The 27,063-nt window shown below is 31.7% G+C and overlaps 1 protein-coding gene across 2 annotated transcripts in view; it reads left to right on the forward strand.

Moving 5' to 3' along the window:
- The first annotated feature begins 19,370 nt into the window (after positions 1-19,370).
- Positions 19,371-27,063, forward strand: part of LOC143065153 (uncharacterized) — a 31,658-nt gene continuing 23,965 nt past the window's right edge. For both annotated transcript variants that reach the window (XM_076238542.1, XM_076238543.1), the window contains exon 1: positions 19,371-19,528. The gene's annotated coding sequence lies outside the window, so the exon portion shown is untranslated. The remainder of the gene's footprint in view (positions 19,529-27,063) is intronic.

The following is a 27,063-nucleotide window of genomic DNA, read 5'->3' on the forward strand; positions in this document are numbered from 1 at the left end:
TGTGTACTAGTTCTGCAAAACATATATCCAAGTGAATAAATTGCAATGATGAATTCTGATGAATAAGTGCACTATTATTGTGAGCCCAAGAAAGTATGTACAACTTAACAATCTCACAAGTCAAAAATGAATTGTTACGCCGAAGCTAAAAAGAAGAAAAAACAAACAAACAAACAGCAGTACACCAAACTTCAGACTGAGCGACACGAACCCCACCAAAAACTAGGGTTATCTCAGGTGCTTCGGAAGATTAAATTAACGAAAACGATCAACCTTTAAAGCAGGTTCAGAGGCAGAGAGTAGATTCAGACATAAAGATATCATAGGAACATTGGTAGTAGGAAAACAGGGCCTTGATACATCAAAAGTTTGCTCCTGGAAAAACGCTAACACAAAAGATTTCGAAGTCATTTTCAATGAGAGATAAAATCTAGAGAAGAAGAAAAACAGATAAGCAAAGACAGCTGAATTAGGGGCCAAGGTTCTTGGTCGAGATGAGAATTAGAACAATGATCCCTTACATGGTTAGTAATATGGCGATATTCTCAGTACCAACTACAGTTACTTCTGAGATCAGTGTATGATGTGTTACCAACACCTTCAAATGTACACAGGTGGAAACTATCAGAAACACCAGATTGTCCTTTGTGCGGAAACAGAGGAACTCTATTACATGTACTTTCAGGGTGCAATATCGCTCTTACACAGCGGAGATATACATGGCAACACAGTCAAGAACTGCAGAGATTTGTTGAAGTGATAGAGAAACAGAGGAAAGAAGCAAAATAAACCTATTAAGATTCAGTTTGTGAAGGAGGCAGCACCCTATGAGAAAAGTAAAAAGATCCCATCAGGAATATTAAATCAAGCGAGAGATTGGCAGTCAGAATTAGAGCTAGGGAAGAAACTGTAATGTCCTGATATCGTACTGGTCTTTTAGAAGTAGAAAAGTAATGATTATAGAGTTGACGTTTCCCTGGGAGGAGAGCTTTGGCGCAGCCAATGAAAACAAAAAGGCCAAGTATGATGAACTGTTGGAAGAGTGCAAAGATAGAGGATGACAGACATGGAACTTTCCTATTGACGTTGGCTGCAGTGGATTCCCTGCACTGTCAGTGTAGAGGCTGTTTTCTGCAGAAGGACTGACTTGCCGTCATAGAAGAGCAGTCATTCAGAAACTACGCTAAGCAGCAGAGAAAGCGTCCTGCTGGATATAGATGAAGAGAGACAGTAATAGCTGGAAACCTGCCAACAACGCACAGTGATTGACCACCACTGTGAACTCCCATCCTGAAAGTGTACCGAGCTAGTGGTCGACACACATAATAACAGATGGCCTGGACTGAGAATAATAACGGTGTTAGCAGTAATTCCATAAGTACTGTATGCAGGTAAACGTTTTTTTTCTTCATTTTTATTCCTGAATGGAACTACTATAACTTATTTATTTGTCTATTTATCTTTACTTCATCAAACTGATAACCGGCACAGGTTATCTACCATCAGGATAATTGCTAATTTGTTTTCCCTTCTATAGGTAGCTAGCAAGGGTAAGCGAAAGAAAAATCAAAAGTTACATATCAAATAAGTTAAGATGTCCATTACAAGTGCTAAAATGTAACTTTTCATTCTTTTTCTAATTACATTTATTTATCTGTTGGATTTAACCGAATACACCTATTTTTTTATATAACCCTTTATCTTACTTGCTATCCAATAGGAATATCATTGTCATGGACGTTGACCAAACAATAGTCAATAATTCTTTAATAAGCTGTTTGGTGAATGTGTTATTTAGTTTACTCATAAAGGTCAACTGATTACGTTTTCTTCCTTATAGTTATAATCTGGAGAAAACAGTATATTTTAAGATATACCTCAAATAGCTACTAGTAATTGAAACTTTACGAAGATTATTAACAGACTATGTGCACTAGTCGTCACTTGAAATCAATGGGATTGTTAAGAGAAATGAGGTGAATGATTAACTGGCAATTCGCCAGCTGATGTCCAGAACCAAATTACATTGTTACTGCTTGTCAGATGTGTCCCTAAACAATAATATACAACCCTAATCATATTTGCATCAAATATAAGGTAGAACTGGATTTAAACAAAACTCCTATAGTGCGTACTGTATTCATGGTAACCTTATTATAATTAATGAATGTCCTTTTAATTGCTGAACGTCATATCTTAACTATTTGACAGTATTACCCCTACATACTGCTTCGTGAATATTTGTCATTCTTCCAATTTATATGATACTTTATATGATCGAAAGCAAGAATGAACATGTTGAATAGAAAAAAAAAACAAAAAAAACCCTACAAAAGTACAAGTTTGTATCGATATAGACGTAATTAGTTCGAATAATATTTTTAATATACAAGATTATAGAATAACACTTTACAAATATTCCACACAGTGTGCACGGAATCAGAACCATACATTTTGATAATTAAATCCTTGGTTTTGCTAGAGAGAGTATGACTATGAAACAAAAGTATTTCTTTCATTATTTTTCATGAACCAATGTCTCTCTAATTTGGATGTCGTTAACAAATTAATCAGGAAAAGCACCATATCGACAATGGTGGAATCTCACGAGACTTAGTGGTTATGGGGGCACAGCCCACATCTACATTGATATTTTATTTGAAGGAATTCAATCAATTTACACATTTTTCTATCATTTTACTCCGTTACAGTCGCTTCATGGCAAATGCATAGATATTCAGACTTGGTATTTTCAAGAGAATTATTTTTTGTGACATTCAAAGGAAAATTGTTTCCATCCCGCAAATAGCAAAGGAATATAACAGTGAGGTATAAATGTCAAAAATGCAGAACACTCTCATAAATGGTGAAATAACTATTTCAAAGCATTTGTAATTTAATGTTTCAGTAAATAAAATAATATTATTGATTGTGTTAACTCAGATGGTTTTTATTATGCATTTAGCTTTAAAAAGTATTTAAATGAGATGAGAATGTCATTTATTCCGATTTCTCGGGGGATTTGTTTAAAGCATCAAAATAATTATGTAACCTTAAATAGATCTAATGGATCAAATTTTCAAGCATGGAGGTTTACATAAGTAGTCATTTGTAAAATAATTACTAAAACTCCGAGAAACAAACAGCATTTGTTGCATACAAAAGCTAAATATAACATTAACACAGGCAATTGAATTAAAGTAAAGTGATCACCACATAAGAAATTGACCCTTTGAAAGATATCCCTAATGTGTATAGGTTGCAGTCTTGTAATTGACTGTTCCATAGTCTTACATGCAAAACAGTTGGTCTTTGAAAAAAAATGATACATGAACAAAAAATCATGTTCATATCATGTATGTACTAATGTAAAATTGTGTTTTAGTGGAGAAAAAAATATAGAGAATAAAGTTATGTAACCCTGAAGTCAAAGCTTTTTGTTTCTACTTTCTGTTTGCTGTTTTTACTAGGGCGCACAACCTTCAGAGAATCACTCTGATTCAAACGGAACATTTTCTAAAACTGACATAAACAAGATGATGGACTTCTCGATTGACAACATATTTGTTACGTTTTGAGGACGTGTTTTTCAAGTAGACTCTCGGCATTCCAATTGGAACCAATTGTGCCTCTTCTTGTCGACTTGTTACTTTATTATTCTCAGGCTCAAAGCAAAACTTTACGACACAAGGCATGATTTCAGCTTTCGTCATATTGTGAACTTTTCATTTCTATTTTAACAACATTCCAACAGCGCCTGCATACGGAGTATATATCTCCCAATTGATACGAAATTCCTGGGCTTATATTTCCTGATATATTATCATGATTTCCTTGGTTGCTGCTTACAATGAAACTATGAAATAAAGAGTTTCAATTGGTGAAGTTGAAGTCATGCCTTCGTAAATTTTACGGACGCCATCACGAGTTGATTGACCATTATCGGATAACCATTTCACAGAATATATGTTCCTTTAGTCATAACTACAATCCACTTCCCTTTTCACCAGAACATAAGATCACCACAAGTTAATGACGGGGTTCGTGTTGTTTAGTCTTTAGTTTTCTATGTTGTGTGTTGTGTACTTTTATTTGTCTGTTTGTCTTTTTCTATTTTAGCCATGATGTCAGTTTATTTTTGATCTACGAGCTTGACTGTCCCTCTGTTATCTTTCGCCCCTCTTCCAGTAAATATGATATCCTTCTTTTTTTCTTGAATTGATATCCACAAAAAGATGCAAGATTTTTTAAAAATCTATATGTATTATTATAATTCAGCATTTGATTATGGACTTTCCGTTTTGAATTTCCTCGCAGTCCAGTATTTTTGTGATTTTACTTTTTCATAGGAAGACAATATTTTTGTCCCTATCTAACATTTTGGTTTTATTCCTTTCTTTCCGGTTGATCAACTTTGCAGAAACTACCCATTGGATTTATTTCTTATTTATTCTTGTCCTGAATATGCATGACATATTTGCCAAATGAGGAAAAAAGAAAAACAAACAATCAATCAATCACTCTTTTCAAAGTAAAAAAGCTAAACGAAATTTCCAAAATTTTATCAATTTTAATTGTTAATATCAGTTTTGAAAATATACATATATAACATGGTTTATGTCATTTAATGGTTGTATATTTTCCGTCTGTCATATGTGCTGTTTTGATCTTAGTATTTGTCTTTATCTTCACAAAGGTCATCTTGATGGTCAACATTACAACTGACACATTTATTTGAAATGTTTATCAAATGTTTTGTCTTAAGTTGTACTCACAAAACAAAAAAATGAATAAGCATTCAGGCAATTATCTAAACTGTTCCAATCAAGGAATGCATAACTGCCACGAGCAACACGACAGGTGCCATTATTGGATTACATAACCACCAAGAGTCTATTTTTGGTGAGGTTCGTGTTGCTCAGTCCTAACGTTTCTGTATAATGTTTGGAAACGGTTTTCTATTTGTCGTTTTATTTATGACTAGAGTATTGTCTTGATTTACATTGATTATTCTTTGGTTTGAAATCGTATTTAATGTTTCACATGTATGTCAGTAGCATATCCATTGCTACATCGTTTGCAAAGACCTTTAACTCGTTCATATTATAAATATAAAGGATCACGTTCAGTAAAATAATGCATAGATTTAATTGAAGTGATATAAATTAATAAATAAATAAATACAGATATGCATTCTTAAACCAGTGCAAACAATTACATGCAAAACAATGCCATATTAATCTAACAAAAAAAAGTTAAATCACAAAAATACTATATATATCTTCATTTCTCAACACAAATTACAATGGTATAGAGATACACACAATAATTACATAGTGTATATGTACAAACATACAAAAATTATACGAAAGCAAGAGGGCGGTACATTATGATTTCCTGATTTCAATCTACATATTGTGATAATATTTCTATCATCTAAATTTTAAAATAATATTCAAATTCACAGTTTTCTTAATACATACGGTAGTTTATAGCTTTTGGCGATTCTTGCACGTTAGTGTGCCATTTCTGTTTAAATTGATCAAAAAGATTTTGTTTAACAATAGTATATAGCCATGTATCGTTTACAAAATATTGGGCATCCCACACAAATGATAAACCAGATTCATGAAGAATGAATTTAACATGTTTCAACAAGTTATATCATTTTTATATTTATACAATGAGTACTTGTATAGTATTGCAGGAAGTTTTTCTTGTTTTCCAGACAATAATTTAGTCCAGTAGTTAGTTATACGGAGTTTTATATCAATTTCCATAGGATATCTGCCCAATTCGCCGTATGTCATGACACTAGGTGTAGAATTTTAAACCTTAAGCAAAAGTTTGAAGAATTTCATATGAACCCTTTCTATAACCGAATTATTACCAAAACCCCAGACTTCACTCCCATAAATTAAAATAGGTTTAACAATCTTATCAAATAATTCAATTTGACATTCAATAGAAAGATTGTGCAATCTTCCTTTTTTGATAACGTCGTACACAGCACACATTGCTTTATTTGCTTCTGCATTTTTAGCCTAAAATACTGAACTCCGCGGAAAATTCAAAACGGAAAGTCTCTAATCAAATGGCAACATCAAAAGCTCAAACATATCAAACGAATAGATAACCACCGCAATAATTTAATGCTTATGTTTGTATTGTTCACATGTGCTTTAATATTTAATGTAATAGTTTAAACATATATATTCTCTGTAACTATTTAATTTGTAGTTAATTAGAAATAAAATTCATTCATTCATTCAATAAGCCGTAAGTTATTTAATTATCATATCTAAACCGTATTAAGTATTGAAGGTATCAGTTTTAGTTCCCAGTACATGATATTTGTATACTGTCAAAGATGACAGAAATATCAATTTACTTAAATAGATATAATCCGCAAATAATATATTGGGAGATCAATCCTTTCTTACACTTCTGCATGGCATCCTGTCAAGTTGGCTAGACTTGTCATATTCTATGAAGACAGTGATTTTGATTTTTTTGTCGTTATAGGATGCGGTATCATTGACGTATACCCATATCTCCCTTTATTCATATCAATATTTTTTACAACCGAAATTTGATTATCATTGCTATTAAATTGTTCTTTGGCTCCATTTATGTTTTGTAATTTTGACAGTTTGTAAGTATATAGATCGGCACCAAGTGCGCCTCTTAAATAACAGATGAATTGATTTATTGTTAGTGTTTTATGCAACATTCGGAACTATTTGCAATGTCGTGGTGCTCATTTGTTATTGGTGGGGAAACCGATGATACTGTAACCTGCTTTTTAGTTTGCTATTTTTTAAATTCATGTTGTATAATACAAAGCAGGAACAACAAATGTCACGGATTTTGTACTTACACAGTCTTATATACAAACGATAATAATAGAAAGAACCTTCTACTAAAAACTCAAAGTTTTAGGTAACCTAAATGTTAACGTGCATTTTGTTTTTTATAGATTGATTGGTTTGTATATGTCTAATTTGAATGGGCTTCCTATCCTCCTTCTGTATAACAACTACAACACTAGAATGAATTTTACTGGGATTCAATAATTGAATAACAAACACGTTGTTTTATAAATACCCCTGCACTTTACACCTCCGTGATATTATTTCATACAAAATCTTCAAAAATGTTACCATACCCTATACATGTAGTACGAGCATAGTACCATATACGGAGTAAAAAATCAAATCATTTGAGCTCCATCCTTTTAAATTTCTCCCAAAGGAGGCAATAAAAAAAACATATGGTTATTTCATTCAAAACAATGGTTTCATTATGACTTTATTCCCACTGTTAAACATGATCTGACTAATTATTCATAATTCAATTTCACGTAGTACATCTAATTTACCCCCAACACTCCAAAAGTATGAAATTTTAATAACTGAACGTGTTTTGTAAACAATAAATCTTAATTACCACCGTAGATAGTAGTGAAATGATCTAGTAAATCATTGAATGTTATACAGTTCAGCGTTACCTTATCGACGTTTAGATGTTTTTGAATTGTTTATATGCAATGATCAGTTGTATGTCAATTTTAAACGTCATGAATTAATAAATACAATTTTGAAAATAAGATAATCAGTACATTGTATTTATAAAAAAAACCAACAAAAACGTATCACTATTAATGAATCGGATGCGCATTTCGATAATAAATGTCTCTTCATTTATGCTCGAAGCCAACATATCTGATATCCCAAACCTAATACAAATTTGAAAGTATTTGATTTTTTTTACAAAGAATAACAATGTCTTCTTAAATAATGATTAAATTAAGTAATTCCCAGGAGACGAATTAAACATAAAGATTATATCATTGGTTTTCCTGTTTGAATTGCTTTACACTAGTCTTTGTGTGGCTCTTATATCATGCTGTCTGCTGTGTGCCAATGCTCCGTGCTGAGGGTCTTACTTTGACGTATAATTGTTTACGTTTTGCACAGTGTGACTTCGATGGAGAGTTGTCTCATTGGCACTCATACCACCTCTTTTTATTTCTAAAATCTAAAATCTCAATTGAAGAACACTTTGGAACGATGGTCTGATTTTTGTCAGTTTTTGACTTAATGTGTCGTTTAGGTACTAGTAACCATAACATGGATGACCTTCAGATATATTGATATTATTGCCTACCTTCTGACATCCAGAGTAAACTTTATAATGTCATTCTAAAACACCGACGTGTAGTAGTAAGATAAGACCACTTTCAAATAGCTGACTGATTTGTCTGTTAATACGATCACAAAACAGATATCTAGTACTTATAGTCAGGAATTTACCTTTTATCCAAGAAATGAAGGTATTATTAACCTTCAAATACATTTCTCGATTATGTTCAAAATGTAACATGCAAATATATGCAAAATGCATACATTTATTGAATTACGAGTAAAGTGTGTTTTTAACACATTTATTCTTTTTACATGAATTTTAGAAACGAATGAAAGAATATCTTCAATTATTTGACAAAAAAATGTAATCTATTCGATGCACATTTTGCAACATTTCCAGACTTCCGTGTAACTAGAATATTTTACCATTAAATAGTTCTTTGTACAGTTGCAATTATTATACTCCAGTCTAAGTATTGATGTTTATATTGCGTGCTACAAAAGGTAAAACTCATCGTGAGATAGACAAAATGTGATTTTAGGTAAAATCTTAAAGAAGATATTCAATTAATTAATAATCTGGAATCAGAAATTCAATGAACCTTTTCTTTGCTTTCATTTGTTCGATCCTTTTGACTATTTTGTTATTGATTGTATTTCTAACAGTATAAACGCTACATATGATTGTTTCAATGTTTGTATGCAGATTCACGCATTCTCAATGCATACAAAATTTCATCAAAGAACGAAATATCATCCAATAATTAAAAGACTGCCTTTAAGCGACATGTCAGATTTTTAAGTCAACTTTTCAGATACTTATAAAAGTAGACACATCACGACCGGTGACATGTCGCATATCTAGGACAATAATAATCATAATAAATATTTGGTAATGCTACTACAATATTAATAGGACAAAGCGAACCCACATATTTATAGAAACAAATTATCACATAAAGGTGTGAAAAGCAATGGATTTCAAATGTAGGTGATGTGGCTAAGGCCGTGTTCACATTGACCTAAACTCGGTGTTGTGTAAGTGTAACTCACCCGTTAACTAAACAAAATTACGTTCCCATTGATAAAAGTCAATGTTTACATGTAGTGTAAATCATGTTTTGTCTACATGCAGTCTATACTCGATGTAGGCCTTGTGTAGATTAAGTGTACACAAAACTAGGTATTTAAAACATTAGTTTCACCGTGCATATTTAAGGAAGAAACGATTTTTTAAAATAAAATTGATATTTATAGCAATTATTTATGAAGTTCTTTACAGAAATATTTGTCTCAACTTGATATATTTACTTGTTTTGTTTAGAAATAAAACTTAACGTAGCTTTATTAAGCCCTTATCAAGATTCAAATCAACATCATTGCCAAACAAATAATTCATTTGAAAATTAAGGTCTTTCCGAATCGACTTGACTTACACAGAAATATTTGCCACTGGTCTTTACTCAAACAACGATTCACTCATAAATGCATTACTTAAAAAGTGTGAGGTAAATGTATTGTTTGTCTAGTATCTCGGATCCGTGAAATTACACTTAAAAAGTAATAAAAAACATTACCCCCTTCCTTTGCCAAATACTTCTTGGAGAAGAAATACCATTTGAACAAGCAGAAAAGATAGAAATATGGTGATACCTAATATATCAATCCTTCTTCTTCGTTTGTAAGCACTCTGTTCAGCCTACGTTTTCTAATGCTTAATCGAGACATCTTTAGTATCTTTAAACTACTGCAAATCATCAAAATGGCTTTCATAAAGAAGCAACCACTTAACTTAAAAAAAGGGGGGTATTTTTTTTATTTATCTGAGTCAGAATTTTGCCGCGCAAACGTTTTATTCCGTTTTTTTTTCGATGCTGGTAATCAATTGTTTTCTTCTTCAACATTTAACACTATAATGTATGGGGAAACTCAAACTGGGGTGATCTGGTAGGGGTGATCCGGCTCAGATCACCCCTGTTAGAACAAAAGAGCTGGGGTGTAAAGATGTGAACAAATTTAATGTGAAACCAATGTCCAGTTCATTAAACTAATTGTAAACAAGTTTACTGTACATGGAATTTGGTGTGAACACGGCCTAAGATTAACATAGAAACTATATTTTTTTGTTTTTCGTGTAATTTTGATTGTGACACGGTTTATTCCTTGAATGACAACATCCTGTGAACTACCTACAATTTACCTGTAAAATTATGTTGGCATTCGAGGAACAGGTGCAAAAAGTTATCACAACAAAAGTGCATGCTTTTCAAAACAATCAGTCTAATTAAACAGAAAAAGTATATTCCAGGTAGCTAAATCACATTCATGTTTGTAAAGTTGTGGAAATTCATTTTTTTGGTGTAACATCTTGAACCAATATGTTCTTCTCTAAAATAAAACTTTGGAATTCTTGCATCACTAAGTCTTAGGATTTTGATGCTTTTTCAATAATTCTATAGTTTTGTGTGCTGTAATATCCTCCTATTTTACTTGATGGAATTTCTCGAAACTTTGTATATTCTCATACTTTTGTCATAGCATAAAAAGAAGAAAATTGCCAATAATATATTATTTGTTTGCAGACAGAGAACACAGAAAACAATACACATAACATAAGTCAACATATAAGCAGATTGATAAAAAGCACTATAAATCTTTATATGTCTCGGAATATTGTTGAATTATTTTCTTATCAAAAAGGGATAAAATGTTGCAATTTTATCCAGTTCTCTAATTAATTTTTACATTTAAATACTCATAAAATCATTGCAATAGTTATAAAAACACCTATTGTTCTTATAAACACATCTATTGAAATATTTGATTGGCATTCAAGGAATAGGTAACATATAAAATGTTGGCATTCGAGGAAGACATACTGAAGAGAAGTTAATTAAGTCAGACCAATAGTACTGGTCAATATTAAAATTTGGCCCACTGAATGCTTTCTATTCTCCAAACATTTTCTATTCTCCTCATGGTATTCCACTATAGTTTACTTGTATAATTTGGAGAAAAAAACTATGTATACATAAAGCAATATGTGTTCTCGTTTAAGTTTCTTCGTCACGATGAATTTACCTTTGACAGTCACACCGCTAACGTTACATTTAAATGCGCGATTTTACGTCAGAGTTAATGTTAATCTAAACATATGTCTGTCAGAGATTCGGTCCCAATACTTAAAATCTTTCAATCCTTAATATTTAAGATTTAAGATTTTATATAGATAGATAACATCGGATAATAAAACAGCAACATGATGTTGTTTAATTCGATGTAGGCCTTGTTGTGCCTCTTTGTTACGTTTGTTTGTTGTTATAGTGATTAAGATGATCACACAATGTTGACTGCTGTACCTCTATTTTTGACAGTTTTACCTATTGAAGGACAATCCACCGTTTTCTACAAAAAAATAATTTGCCCCGGAGTTCGATATTTTTGTGATTTTTACTTTTTAAAAGTATATTGTTAACAAAAATTTCGTTACTTCTCCCATTATGAGGTCACATCTCCCAACACAGACTGCCTGAAGAAAGTTTGCACTGAAATATTAAATATTTATAGAGTAAGAGCAACTATTGGTCTCCCCAGAGTCCGAATAATATGTCCGGGTAAGGTGAAATGTCGTCCGAAGATTTGTCACCCTGTAAACTTTCACTATGCTTCTGTGTCTTTAACAAAGCATGGTAAACATTCATATTACATTAACATTTTCTAGTCATGAATATGCATTTAATTTGTCGTTGGAGGTTAAGCAGCCATCCATCATCATTATATCTAAATGGTGTATGTGTCGTTGAGCTAGCACTACTGTCTCATTGACGCACATCCCCTTATATTCATGTCCTACTTAAATTGTACCGTTCAATCAGACTATTACCATGCATATGTTATGATAAAGTCAAAGGCTTTTAAGGTACATAATGTGAATGAGTCTACATAGGACAGCTAAATAGGAAAATTAATAAATTTTCATCAATATCGCAAGCATATAGTAATATTACATGATTAAAATGAAACAACAAACACACCCGCGAAAAGGGTTTGAATGGTACAAAACGGATATACATATAATGGTATAGAAAACAAATAATGACTACTGTGCGTGTTGCAGCAAAAAAACCAAACCCATATGGAAAATGATAAAGTAACACGACTCAAATGAATCAAACTATATGCATTACTATTCACATTTATCATGTCCACACTTGTATATAATGAAGAAATATGTTATCTATATTACACATCTAGTTCAAATTTGGATTATTTATTACCTCGGTATCAATTGATGAAAGTAAAAAACAACAACCTGTTCAGTAGCTGGATAATTGGTTTAAGGAATGTCTTAATGGACCTTTTGATTTTGTTGTCGTTTTCTATCAAACTATCAAAATGCATTTTCAATGGTTAATTCAAGAATGATGTCGTGCCGAATCTTTTACTTTTTCAAGTTTTGCTCGTACAAACGTGATATTTACAATTAGTTATAGTCAATAAAAATAACGAATCTCTTTGATCTATTGGAGACTTGATTGAAATTAATGGAAACACTAATTAATGGTTATTTATCTATTCGATCTAATTGAGACGGAAAACAAGCGGCGTGTACTGGAAACCAAAGTAAGAGGAGAAATGTCAAACAATTAACTTTAAATTTTGTTATTCAATGCTTTACATGTATATCGTTTTTGTACCATTTAATCTTTTTAAAGTGTGTGTTTGTTGTTTCTTTTAAATAAGTTATAGGCTTGTGAATTTGAAAAAAATAATCATTTTTTCCTGTTTAGCTGTCATATGTAGACCCAATCAAATAATGGATTTTAAAAGTCTTTGACTTAATCATTTTGAAAAAAAAAGTCACATATATATGTGAATACATGGCTTTGATAATCTAGGAACATCTTAGTTTCTTTCGTGCAAGGTTTTTTTTAAATGTTGGGAGACTGGTTTTGAGAAAAAGCTATATATTTGTATTTATCAAAGGGTTCTACGTTTAACTTTGATCCTTGGTGCCAACCTTATTTGATTTGGATGGCACAAAAACTTCAATCAAAATCTTAATTCATAATTCTTAGCGATTCATCCGAAAATGTTAACTATATTGGAGTTAATTTTAAACACGAGTTACTTCTGTATCTTATAAACTCACTGGTGAACATTAAATTAATTTTGTTATTGGTTTAGATAGTTTTAGTATTATTATCCACTGAGAAAACCCGGATGAAGCGTATAATTGAAACTCTTTTGTGTAAGACATAATGCTAATTTCTCCTTGTATTGTTGTAGTGTGATTGAAATACCTCACTCCTTGACTTTTGAAAACGATTCATGAAATACACAAACACATAAAAAAACAAACACAAACACATACCACTACGATATATTTATGAGTGATGTATACTTGTTAGTATAGGTGTTCCGGACCATATGAGTATTTGGACCATACGCGTATGGTCATGACCATATGCGTATACTGATATGGTCCGACCATACGCGTATGGTCTGACCATATGAGTATAATACTCGTTTGGTTCTTAACGGGCCGGACCTTATGAGTATTTGGACCATATAGGTATATTTTTTTTTAAATTACATTATAAAAGTTTCAATAATACAAAAACCTTATCTAAAACAAAATGATGGTAACATGATAATGTAATATTTTTATAATACAAATTAATACTACGTAAAAATTAAACATTGATGCCATAGTTAGTTTTCATCGTTAATTACATTCTTACATGTAGGCTTGGGTGACATTCACTTCAATACGGTATCCGATGAAAGTTTTTTTTTTTGCAATTGCAAGTCTTGGTTGTGCACGATCCTTTTCATTTACACTTTTTATTTGCGAGTGAAAAACTAGCCTTTTTGTAGCTCTGCGTACAGTGACACCGAGGTCTTGGGCCGTTCCAATATGTCTACGGTGTTTTTTCAAAAGAAGCTCTAGATCTCAAATATCATAACATGACTGCAATACATCATATTCACAAACCACTTAAATAAACTATGTTACTTTCCAGTTACTTCATAATTGTGTAATGTTATTTAGTTGATTAAGACAGTTTTAAAAGTTATTTTTAAGTCGAAATATTGCCATTCACTCGTAATAACAAATCGATATTGACCATCGGTAATGACCATCGGTAATGACCATAAGTATAAAGTGTGTTTATTATAGTTTGGACAAGTAAGTAAAATTTACTAGATGAAACTTCTAATTTTTACTTAGCTTATCTTTTTATTATAATATGATAATAAAATTACCTATATGATAGCGTCTTTTTGATATGAAGAGTTTAGAAGTATTAAAAGTAAACTGTAACAGAGTGTTAATTACCCCGACCATATGAGTATATACCCATATGGTCATACGCGTATGGTCCAAATACTCATATGATCCGGGACATAGGCATTAGTGTTTCTTTTAATGACTGACTGAAAGAAGTATACTGCTACGTTAATTCATTTTGATCTTCTTTTAGAGTATTTCCCTATAATTACGTTAGTTGCACCTTTGAGAATAAACTAATTCATCAAAAGTTCGAGTTTGTAATCAAATTCATTGACTTCATCTAAACATCTCGAATATTAATACCAAAATAAGTTCTTTCGGTTTTTATTATTGTCACGTCTATACATATTTGTTTTCCTTCTTTATTGTGTGTTAGTCCACTAGGCGTACAATTTGGTATACGATTTTCCCCAAGTTTTAGCGAAAAATGTGGATTCTCGACAAAACCAATTTTGCATTTGCAATTCTGCACTCAAACTCTTGGGAGAGAGAAACAGTACTACATATTTAACAACAAATTTTATGACTTTATGGAATTGGGAAATGATGTAATATATCATTAGATCAAGACTTAATAACTATTTGACAAAACGTTAATACAAACATTGTTACTTGTTGAGTTTATGCATCGTTTTATACTGCAATTAACTTTGAAGACTGTTTAAATATTGACTATATAGTACAGCAAACAGATAATATTTTAATACATTCAGGTAATGGAATCTTAAATTCCCCGTAGAAATAGAATGGTCCTCTGGAATAAAAGATTTAGAAGAATGTTCCATTTTTTTAATTGGCAATGGATGAATTTTATATATGTAATCCATTTCCGTATGCAGAAATAAAAATGTGTTTCAACAAGAAATGTCTTGTTTCTCGAAAATACCGCTGGGTTATTTTATCTGCTAATGATATTTTCTTTTGACCTCCAGAAAATCGGCATGCAATTTCTCATTACCGTATGAATTTCATACAATTACAAGGCATACTTTTAAATATAATCGAGTTTTTTAACTATTGATACCACCCTGTCAACTCATAATGTGAACCTTTTAAGTAAGTGAGCGTAGTGAACGAGCTAAAAAGTCTATATTGTGTCGAGCAGCTGATATCTTATAATATTACATTTGATGAAGATCTGGCAATCAATTTATCGGTTCGTATTTGTGTGTCTTTCGTGACAGAAACAATAGTTTCCATTAAATAAAACTGCTAATACAGCTGTATTTTTATGCTAAGGGCATTATGATTTTCAGTTTGTGCATCTGTTCATCCATCTGTCCGTCCGTCTGTTCGCCGTCAGTCCAGCTTCGGGTTAAAGGTTTTTGGTCAATGTAGGTTTTGATGAAGATGAAGTGCAATCAACTTGAAGCTTAGTACACATGTTTCCTATGACACGATCTTTCGAATTTAAATGCCAAATTAGAGTTATGAACCCATTTGCAAGTTTACTGAATATAGAAAAAGATAGTGCGGGGTAGCATCTGTGTACTATAGAAACATTCTTGTTTTACTACTTTGCAGTGTCACAGACATATTAAATGATGTGGATTTTTATTATGTTAAAAAAAACACGCTATAACCTTCATGAGTTCGGAGCACTTTTCTGAGAATGATAACACATTCCTGTTTTTTAGATATCTTTTGTTTATTCATGCCACGCATTTTTAATGTTTCTAGCTCACTTCAGTTGATAAGGTGTCTGATTCTAGGATGTCGTCAATAGTGTTGTAAAGACCATATGTGTTGTGAAAAACTATAGACCTTTATAAGTTAAGAATAACCTTTGCCACTAGTACTACCGCATCACGTGCATATGGTGCAGGTCTATAATATGTATAAATGAAATGCAAGACATTCCACCCTGTCAAACGAGTGCACCATTTAAAAAAAGATACTAAGTGTACTGTTTCGTTTTTTTCCTGACATTATAAATCTGCTTATTACAAAACAACAGCTTCGTATATGGACATGTCATTGCATGTGAAATAACAGTTAACCTCAGAGTATATGCCCTTTGTTTAACCAATGAATCGGAATTCACGTAATATTTCCTTTCAAATTTAATTTACTTTCTATAATATATGTATGTTCTGATTGCATATCTGGCTTTTTTTATGCTTACTTAATTTAATGTATTACGATTGTTTAAGTTCACATTCAATATTCGCATTTTCAAAGAGAATCAAATGACATAAATGTGTCGAATTTCTGCGGTAAATACTGGCGTTAATATTCATTGTGGTGTTTGCATTTTGTTAATTGGAAATCGATTTAATTTCATGCATATTTTAAACCTTTTATAATGGCATTTTTTTTTTAAATTAAACATCAAAGATCGTGACAAACTGATGAATTAACTGATTGCATGTATCTATGATACTATACGCTGCAAAAGAATATGAAACGCATAACGAATATTAAATAATTTTAGTACATGTATTTTGAACAAGCATTTTACTGGCATTACAAATATTCAATATTCACAACAAATGTCTTTTCATTAAAATATAGCAGTCAATTCCTTGGTGTTTGACGAATCAAAGTCAGTAGTTTTGCCCATTTCGGAATAGTTCTGGCCATATTAATATAAGTACCGTGTTTGACCAATCCGCGCTACCGACGTTCCTTTTCATCTCCTTGGCATTGAGTTTATCAATGTTCTTGGGTAAAATTGCACACCATTCCTGTTGCAATAGCTGTCGCAGATGGTTGAGGGTCTGAAGCGGATCTTTTCGCTGGTATTCACGTTTATACCGTTGGTCCTATAGGAGATCAATCAGTTTCAAGACCGGTGACTTAGAAGGCCATGCCGGTTAGCAAATTGATACACTAATATTCGGTATAAACGAATTCTTCCATCAAAATACTGCATCGAAAATAAACTCATCATAGATAAACGGGACTCCATTTCTGTATGATCCTGACCCACTTGATATAACTGTGTAAGACCTTGTGTAGATTTTTACTCGTATGATGTACATGATCTCGCTAACATGTTTAACCCCGCCACATTCTGTATGTTTGTACCTGTCCTAAGTCAGGAGCCTGTAATTCAGTGGTTGTCGTTTGTTGCTGTGTAATATGTTTGTTTTTCGTTCTTTTTTTATACAAAAATTATAATCTTAGTTTTAGATTTTCTTTTGGATTGTTTACATTTGTCATTTTGAGGGCTTTCAAAGCTGACTATGCGGCATTGAATTTACTCATTGTTGAAGGCCGTATTTTGACCTATAATCGTTCAATTTCAGTGTCATTTGGTCTCCTGAAAATAGATGTCTCATAGACAAACATACCTCATCTTCTGTGTTATATGTACATATTTTAAGAATATCACTTTATTTCAAAACAATTAAACACTTATTTTCTTTATTTCATAGCAATACACTAACTTTAGCAAGATTACAAACTTATTCAATACAAAACCTTTAAAAAGGGTACAAACAGATCCAGTGTGTGAACGAGGAAGGAAGCCAATGTGAGTTTTGGCTAACAGACCCACATTCCTTCATTAATATCATTTGAACGCCACCGGGTGCGAAATTGTGTAGCTCTGTTTAAGACCCATTAGTGACCCTCGTTTTTTTTTAACTCTTTGGTCGGATTGTTATCTCTTTGGCTCATTCCTCGTTTCTAGACTCAGTTTTATTGAACAATTCCCAGTGCAAGATAGTGGTGTTTTTAAAAAAAATGCTGTGCAGTGGATATCTTAAAAGATATTCAATTTTGGAAACAACATTTACCTTTCATTTTACAATACATTCCACTAAGATACCGACAGATAACAGACTATTTCATTGATTCATAGGAATGATTATTGGTACAATTCACGAAAGGTATCTTTGTTTGATTCTAGGTAACACAATCATGCAAAGAATTTCAAAAGAGTTTTGTGAAATATCTTACTCATAAAGTTTGACTCAACTTAGTCTTTTTGTCTTCCTGTAGTTGTTTGGTTTTATTCACTTAAAAGGAAAAACGTATACATCTTTATTCTGTATCAGCAATATTTATTACTGCATGATATCGATCGTGCATGTCCGTTCAATGTTATTTCAAATGTCTAATATTTCAATCATCAGAATATACTATTGAAAATACTACTAGTTTTAGTGAGATTTGATGTGCTTTGAATAAGTACAGAATAATTATTCTTCAACTTTTTCTTTGCATTAAAATAAAGGCGTTGGACCGTTGTTACAAACAAATAAAATGAATGAAAAGAACAACCACAATTTGCCAGTAAAATTTAATTTAGCAAATGACATCGATTTACTAACAATTAGCTATTAATTTCTGCAATTATCACAGCCAAGTAAATTGATTTGACAATTGTTGCTCTCAGTTCAGCACATTAGTGGCAGTAAATAATTAATACAAAAAAATATGTAGCCGTTACAATTTGCTGTTTGATTTTTATAACAGTTTTGAGGGTTGTCAAACACAGAAGCTTATTGTTTCCGACATGTACATCTCAAGGGAGTTGTATGCCTGCAAAACTTACCGTCAATATATTAATGTTTTTACTCTCAGTGTTTGTTTCATGAATGACTTTCAGTTTTTCAAATTTTCATTGGCTAACCAAACAACTATTTTCATATCGATTCATTCTTTTTTGCAAGGTTCTGAAGGGTTGAGATGAATATTTGTAGCCCATCATCAGTATACCTTTTATACTTGAGAACTCTTTAATTGCGTAAGCCTTGATCGTTTTAAACATACATTTTATCTAATAAGACAAATGTTTGCGAAAAAAAAAGAATCAAAATTAATCCTTCATAAAATATCAACTATAACTTTGCATATTGAAATTTACCTTTTTCATCAGTGAAATTAACATAATAGTGATGACGGATTTTATCTTACCAATAGCGAGCCTAATGAATATTAACAATCGTTAATGTTACAATACATTTTCATTTGAAGTCCTGAATAATTAATGTCCCAACAAGCCTATACAAAACTCAGGAGACTACAGTAATCTTCCATTTTATCACAACTCCACAGAAACAGGCACCGGAGACGAAGAAACTTTGAATTTTCTATCTGTGAAAAATTAATTTTGACAAACAGCTAAACTGAGGTAAGGTATTTTTTTTAAATTAATAAATTGAATTTGTTTTATTAGATTGCTGTTGCTTATTGATATTTAATTATGGCTATGTTGATGTAAATTGGAGGTTAATTAAACTTGCATTAAATACCTTAAAGGAACCTGCTCTAATATCCTTCGAGATATATTTAATTGTTTAGATTGTCATTTGAAAACAATAAAATGAAGGTTGTCTGGAAAAAGATCATTTCAACAAAGGAAGAATCGTTTTTCTTCGCTATCGACGACTGTTTTTCAATAGGAAATTAATAGAATTGCATTCTTTTGCATTATGTGTTTCTTGCTCCATCCGTCAGTGGAGTTTACGACAATTGCAAGATTTAAAATTATTCAATATGCAGTTTCAAAATTTGCATGAAATGAATATACAGAAGAGTTATAATGTGGTAAAAAAGACACTATTTTCGTACCAGATAGTTAAATTCGAATAGTATGTATTGAAAAAGTGGTCGGATTGTTTGCGAAAGTGATTTCGTCTTTACACATGCATTTTGTTTTATACATTATGTTCATAGAAGATATTTTATTTTTCATACTGATATCGGATTTATTTGATCATATTGGCGCTGGGAATTTATAATAGTAAAGATAATGACGAAGAAGAGATAAACGCCGCATACATTCTCACGTATGCTTTTATTCAAAGTTTAAACAATTCAAAGTAGTAAAATATTCAAGACTAAAGTCTAGTTTCAAAACCAGTATTTAATTATAAGACACATTGCATCAATTAGTGTCGTTTTTATATGTTGTTTTTTTCCATAGCGAATGGGATGGGATTCCGGGGAAAACCCTTTATACAACATCCGTTTGAAAAGTAAAATCACCAAAATACTGAACTCCATGGAAAATTCAAAACGGAAAATCCCTAATCAAATGGCAAAATCAAATGCACAAACTCATCAAATAAATGGACAACCACTGTCACAATTCTGACTTGGCACAGCAGGCATCTTCTTATGTAGAAAATGATGGACCAAACCCAGAACCATAGCTAGCCACACCTCGTATTTATTAAAAAAAAGTTTTTGAGACTGAAGAACTTTCATGAAAATGTATTATTAACAAGAGATCTAGAAAGTTTTGGGGAACGATGAACGTATTAATTGTTTATAGATATAGGAAGTGTGGTGTGAGTGCCAATGAGACAACTCGCCATCCAAATAACAATTTATAAAAGTAAACCATTATAGGTCAATGTACGTTATCGAAAAATTTTATATTATCAAAACGGGCTGTTGAACAAGTTCCGATCAAACATGTTTGATACATGAAACAAACATGACAAAATTCAAGTTTATTTTCCATATATAAATAAACTCATCATAAACATCAGGATCAGAATTTTGTAATTTAGACGTGCGTTTCGTCCAACTGCACATACACTTTCCCTTGGTTTTTTATGATTAAACTTTGTAAAAGTTGTACATGTGTCTGATCCTTTTTATCTCTTTGCTTTAACTTCGGTAAGTTAACTGTTGATGAAATACTTAATTATATGAAACATCAAGGTTTTTTCTAACTAATAACAAAGAAGATATACCTTTAGTTGGGACAGACTTTCGGAATTTTGGTTTTCAATACTCGTGAATTTCCATCTAACTGGTGAATATGATGTTAACAAAACGCGCAACTGTCGTACCAGTTAATTAACCTGGTATCTTTCATAATTTTCAGCAGCAAACAAAATAGTGATTAAGTTAATCTATTTGTCTATTCATAATATAAGTAAGTGATATCATAACACCAATGAATTCTATAGGTAAGTCTCTGATCTGAATTTTACCCTTTCACTGCTAAAAAAGGCTCTTCCTTTCTTACTACCAAAAATACTCTGAATGTGGGTATTACCATTTTTCTGCCAAAAACTACTCTGACATTCTGTGTTGCTCTTACTATCTTACACAAATCAATTGCTTAAAATACCCTGAATGTTAGTCTTAGTATTTGTCTCATTGGCACTTATACCACATCTTTTACTTATTACTATCTTGCAGCAAAATGTGATTCTGAATGTGGGTCTTACTATCATACTGCCAAAAAGACTATACATATTGCTCTTACTTTACATCTTACTACCCAAAGCGACATTGAAGGTGGGTCTTGCTATTTTACAGCCAAAAACGATTGTAAAAGGAGGTCTTACAGTCCATTCTTTTGATGAGTTTTAGTTTTGATTTTTGTCATTTGCTAAGGGTCTTTCCGATTTTAATTATCCTTGATGTTCGATATTTTAAAAAAAACCCAACTTTTTATTAGTTTCTATTGTTCCGTAGTTTTCCTATTATAGGTGATATAGATCCCTCGGTTTCAGTTTTTCACCTGCTTTGTTTAAGTTAAATCGATTAATGGCTATAAAACAGCGGTATACTACTGTTGTCTTTACCTAGTGCTGAAACGATCTTAAATTAGGGATACTATCTTACTTACAAAAAGACTCCAAATGTTAGTTTTACTATATTACTGCACAGATGGTCTTTCCTGCTTTGCTACCAAAAAGACTCTAACAGTGAATTCCAGTGTTACTGGTAAAACAATGTTGAAAGAGGAAGCTAGTCTACTTGTTAAAGATATGTGTTGCAGTCTTACCGAAAGACACTACAAAGATAGGTGTCACTATTGTTTTGGTAAAACAATCTTAAGATAACTACCTTACTTGTAAATAGACTCGAAAATATGTGAAATTTTCTGTATAACAGTCTAAAGATAGGAGTTATTATCTTTAAAGTCATTACAGTCTTACTCGATTACAGCTGAAAGACTGTAAATATAGGTCCTACTATCTAATTGATGTTAACCTGGGATAACTTCCTCCTTATATCGCCGTTTGAAATAAATAAGAAAGCTTAAGGAAAAATCTAGCTTAATATCAAGAATATCACGTTTTTCATAAGTTTTGTATAACATTTTCATTAAAAAGGAATGAAAGTAATAAACGAACCTAATGTGTCAAATTTAATCTCATTCGTGCTATATGATTGTTCATGATATTAGATTCTACCGGAACACCCTTAGGCAAAGATTTCTGTCAAGGAATGATTACTAAAGTTTGGTGCTTTGACGTCAAGTAGTCAACATTTCCAAGTAAGACTGTAAATGCACAGAAATATATGAATCTTTTGTCATGTTTATCTGTCTTTTTCGGGGGAAGAAATAGATGATTGTCTGTTAATTCACGATTGAAGTATCTGGTAATTGGTAAGTTTAGTAGGATAATGAATTTCAAACCCAAACCAAGTTTTTTTGACTTGCAAGCAGTGTTTACTGTTGTAACTACTTCAATGCCAAGAAAACATTCAAGTTTTGATTTTGTTTCCAATTACTGAATGGAAAGTAATGTATATGATATTGCAATTCACACACACAGTAAACCCCCCAAAAAATATGCTGGTGGAGTTTTAATTCCCCGAGCGTATCACCAGCCCATTCGTCAGCACTTCTGCGCTGACATGAATTATCATTGATATGGTCATATTTATAAATTAACTGTTTACAAAACTTTTAATTTTTTGAAATACTAAGGCTTTTTTTACATAAGAAGTAGATTACCTTAACTGTAGTTTACAAAACTTTTAGGAATTTTGGTTCTCAAAATACTCTTCAACTTCGTACTGTATTTGGTCTTTTTAACTTTTTTGGATTCGAGCGTCATTGATAAGTCTTTTGTAGACGAAACGGGCGTCTGTCGTAAATACAAAATTTAATCCTGGTATATATGATGAGTTAAATGTCTATGATTATTTATATACATGTGCTGTAACAAATGTTGTGTAAGTTGCCAGTATTAAAGTAAACAACGATGGTAGACATAATTATAGGAAGTTGATGCAGGATAAAAAATCTTTCTAAAGGTAAACACATTTTCTGAACTAATCGTGGGCATCTTTTCCTTTTAACACATCTGACCCTTGGTATTCGCATGTATAACTTACGTTCTTGTATTTCGATTTTCTTCGTTATACCTTCTTTTTATTATCGTATAGAATAATGTTATATAGAGTTAATTAAACTTTTGAACCTTGTTACTGCAGAAGGCTTTACTGTGTTTGTTATGTCCTACCTTCCATACATTATTTAAACATATCCTACAATTTTATGTGCGATGATAACCTGATGTGTAGACCCCGATCGATTGTTCTTTCGAGGAGCCAACATCATATGCATCGTCTAGAAGAATTGAAACAAAAAAGGACATATTATGTTGGTGAATTATTTAATGAGATCTATTTTGAAATCTTTGAATGTCATTCAAATTGTGTAACAGTGCAGCAGAAAGTGTAAAATCTTTAAATTGCATTTTGCCACTTTATTCCTGCAGCATGAATTGGTTGTTGCAAAGTTACGTGTGTAAAATATTGATCACGTGAATAGTTGAAAAGATTTTCTTGTCACATAGCAAAAGTGTTGTGAGGAATTGTATGCGTATTTTTTTGTTAACAAAACAATTAATTAATGATTTTCATTCGCGATTCTGCGTTAGAGCCATGTTGATCTGGCCTTTCGATCTTAGTGCGTAAAGATTTCCATAGTTTATGATTGGATTTAACATACATAAATGAAATTCAAAAATAAGAAAGCAATAAATGAGGTTGTTAAGTTTTATATATGCCTTTTTGTGCTTCTTTTTTAAATATTCGTTTGTATTTTAATGTTATTAGGATACTTGTAGTACTTTGTCTATATACCTTTTTATGTTTCTTTTTTTCTTATATGACGTGGCTCTGTACTTATACATCTCGTCATTGTGTTATTATACTATGGTAAATTTGTAAAATTGAGGACGGAAATGGGGAATGTGCAAAAGAGACAACAACCCGACCATAGAGCAGACAACAGCAGAAGGTCACCAACAGGTCTTCAATGCAACGAGAAATTCTCGCACCCGGAGGCGTCCTTCAGAAAGTGTATTATTGTTTTTAATTATTGCTAATATGCTTGGTCTATATGCCATTTTGTGCTTCTTTGTTACATATTTGGATGTTTTTTCAGTGATTAAGATTATAACACGATGTTGACTGCTTTTTTCGACATTTTGACAAATTATGTCTGTTTGCCTTTTTTGCGCATCATTGTCAATATAATGGAATTTGATGCAACTGTCATACAAGTGAGAGATTTATCTAGCTATAAAACCAGGAACAATCCAACATTTCTTACATAAGAAAATGCCTGTACCAAAACAGGAATATGACAGTTCTTATCCATTCGTTTGATGTGTTTCAGCTTTTGATTTTGCTATTTGATAAGGGATTTTTAATTTTGAATTTTTCTCAGAGTTCAGTTTTTTTGTGATTTTACTTTTATTCAGCCATTTGATCAATTCAAAAACAATAAAAAATTTAAACCGAAATCCTTGCCAGTTCTGTAACCATCAAATTCAAAATAAAATCCTATTGCATTTCAAAATAATAAAAGTCTTCTTGATATCGAGACTTCTTTACTCTGCTTATATAACGCTTTGGTTTATTTCCTTTGTAAATTATTTACAGATTAACTATGGTAAAAACATCCGATTTCTACATCCTTTCTGGATCGCGTCACCTGATGCTGATGCTTGATTGTCGACCTGATTGTCTTTAATAATCAACAGAGACTTTATAGTCCTAGTTCACACTAATGCATGGGAGAGTCAATAAAACATATTTGTTTTAATTCCACATTAGGAAATTGATGATTAAATCTCAATTGAACATGCTGATTCTTTATGCTTCACATGGATATCAAGATAACATTGTTATGCTTGTTGTTTTAATGCAGTATTTTATTTTGTTCTGAAGCCTCTGTATAATTATATCCCGTAGTTTGTCTTCTGGGGAAAGCTTTGGAATTTTGAGCTTTTTGTGCATCTTGATTATATTTTGGCAAGTTTTAAACGATGCTCAATTATTTAAAACGAGTAAGTAAAATAGGAAATGAATAAGTAAATGATAATGTACCTGAACACCACTTTAAAAAAAAAACGATGATGGTTGCAATGCATTTAGACACTTATCTATCGATTACAAGTTTTATATTGATCTGGATTATTTCAGGTTTATTGTGTTGACGGGAAACTCTCCCAATATCATAAAGGACGCATATATGCAAATAGTTTTTAATCAAAATATTTTTGCAGATGATTCATTATGTAAACATCATGAAATTTTAATGAATTTTTTAAAAGGCCAGAAATTTATATGTAGTTGTTTGCTTTAAATTCGATGCAGTTAAGCGAAGTATTATAGTATAGAATATTTAAGTTGATTCGTTTTCTGTGTATCTACTGAGTTAATGTAAACATCATGACAGTTTGTATAATGCATGATTGGATCCTTTTGTAGTCGTTATCATCAAACTGAAGCGGATTTCAGGATAATGTCATTGTATTCTGCACAAACCATTGAGTATTGCAACGCGACATATCGAACATGTCTATTTTAAACATTAAAATATCCTCTCATTACAGCTAGCATGATAAAAACATACAATGTCAATAAAGAACACTTCAAATAAATTCATCATAGATACCAGGATTGAAATTTTGTATTTGCGCAAGACGCGCGTTTCCTCTACAATAGACTAATCCAAGACGCTCGAATAACAAAAAAGTTAAAAAGGCAAAAAAAAAGTACGAAGTTGAAGAGAACTGGGGACCAAAATGTTCTAAAATTTTGGCTAAATACAGCTTAAGTAATATATTCTTTAGGTAGAAAATCCGTATCATTTAGCAAGTTTTGTAAACAGATAAATAAAAAGATACCTTAAAATGACGACTTTTTTGTTCAAACACATGTTTAAAGACGTTATTTGTTTGATTTGTGAGGAGCAAATGTTGGTTGTAGATTTTTTTATTGTCATTATACTAGTATGTAAAATATTTATATAAACGGTGATGATGTAAGCCTGTTGTGAATTAAACATTATTGTAAAAGATTGTATAGTGATAGATAGAGATGGTTGTCTATCAATGCATATGTATAAGTACGAAATTAATCTTAAAAAAGAAACGATTCGCTGTAAGGAAGAAAGTAAAATCACAAAAATACTGATTTCCGAGGGAAATTCAAAACAGAAAGTTCCTAATCAAATGGCAGAAATCAAAACCTCAAACACGAATGTATAACAAATGTCACATTCCTTACTTGGTTCAGGCTTTTTCTGATGTCAATAACGGTGGATTAAACCTTGCTTTACAGCTTGCTAAATCTCTCACTTGTTTGACAGTCGCATTAAATTCCATTATACTGACAATAATGCGAGAACAAAACAAACAGACATAAAAGGTAAAACTGTCAAAAAGGGGTTCAACAGTCCACATTTTATTATAATTGTTATCGCTATAAAAACAAACAAACTAATACGTAACATGCAGTACATGGTCGTTTATAGTCATATTCATTATATCTAAAAACAATTTCAAGTTGCACTGTCCCATTTCAGGAACCCCGAACTCTCTTATTGCTTTTCGTTGTTCAGAAAATAAGGTTTCAATACAGTTATGTGATTGGTTCAGGTAAATGTATTCA

The sequence above is a fragment of the Mytilus galloprovincialis genome, chromosome 2 (genome assembly GCF_965363235.1).
Source record: "Mytilus galloprovincialis chromosome 2, xbMytGall1.hap1.1, whole genome shotgun sequence".
Classification (NCBI taxonomy): Eukaryota; Metazoa; Mollusca; class Bivalvia; order Mytilida; family Mytilidae; genus Mytilus; species Mytilus galloprovincialis.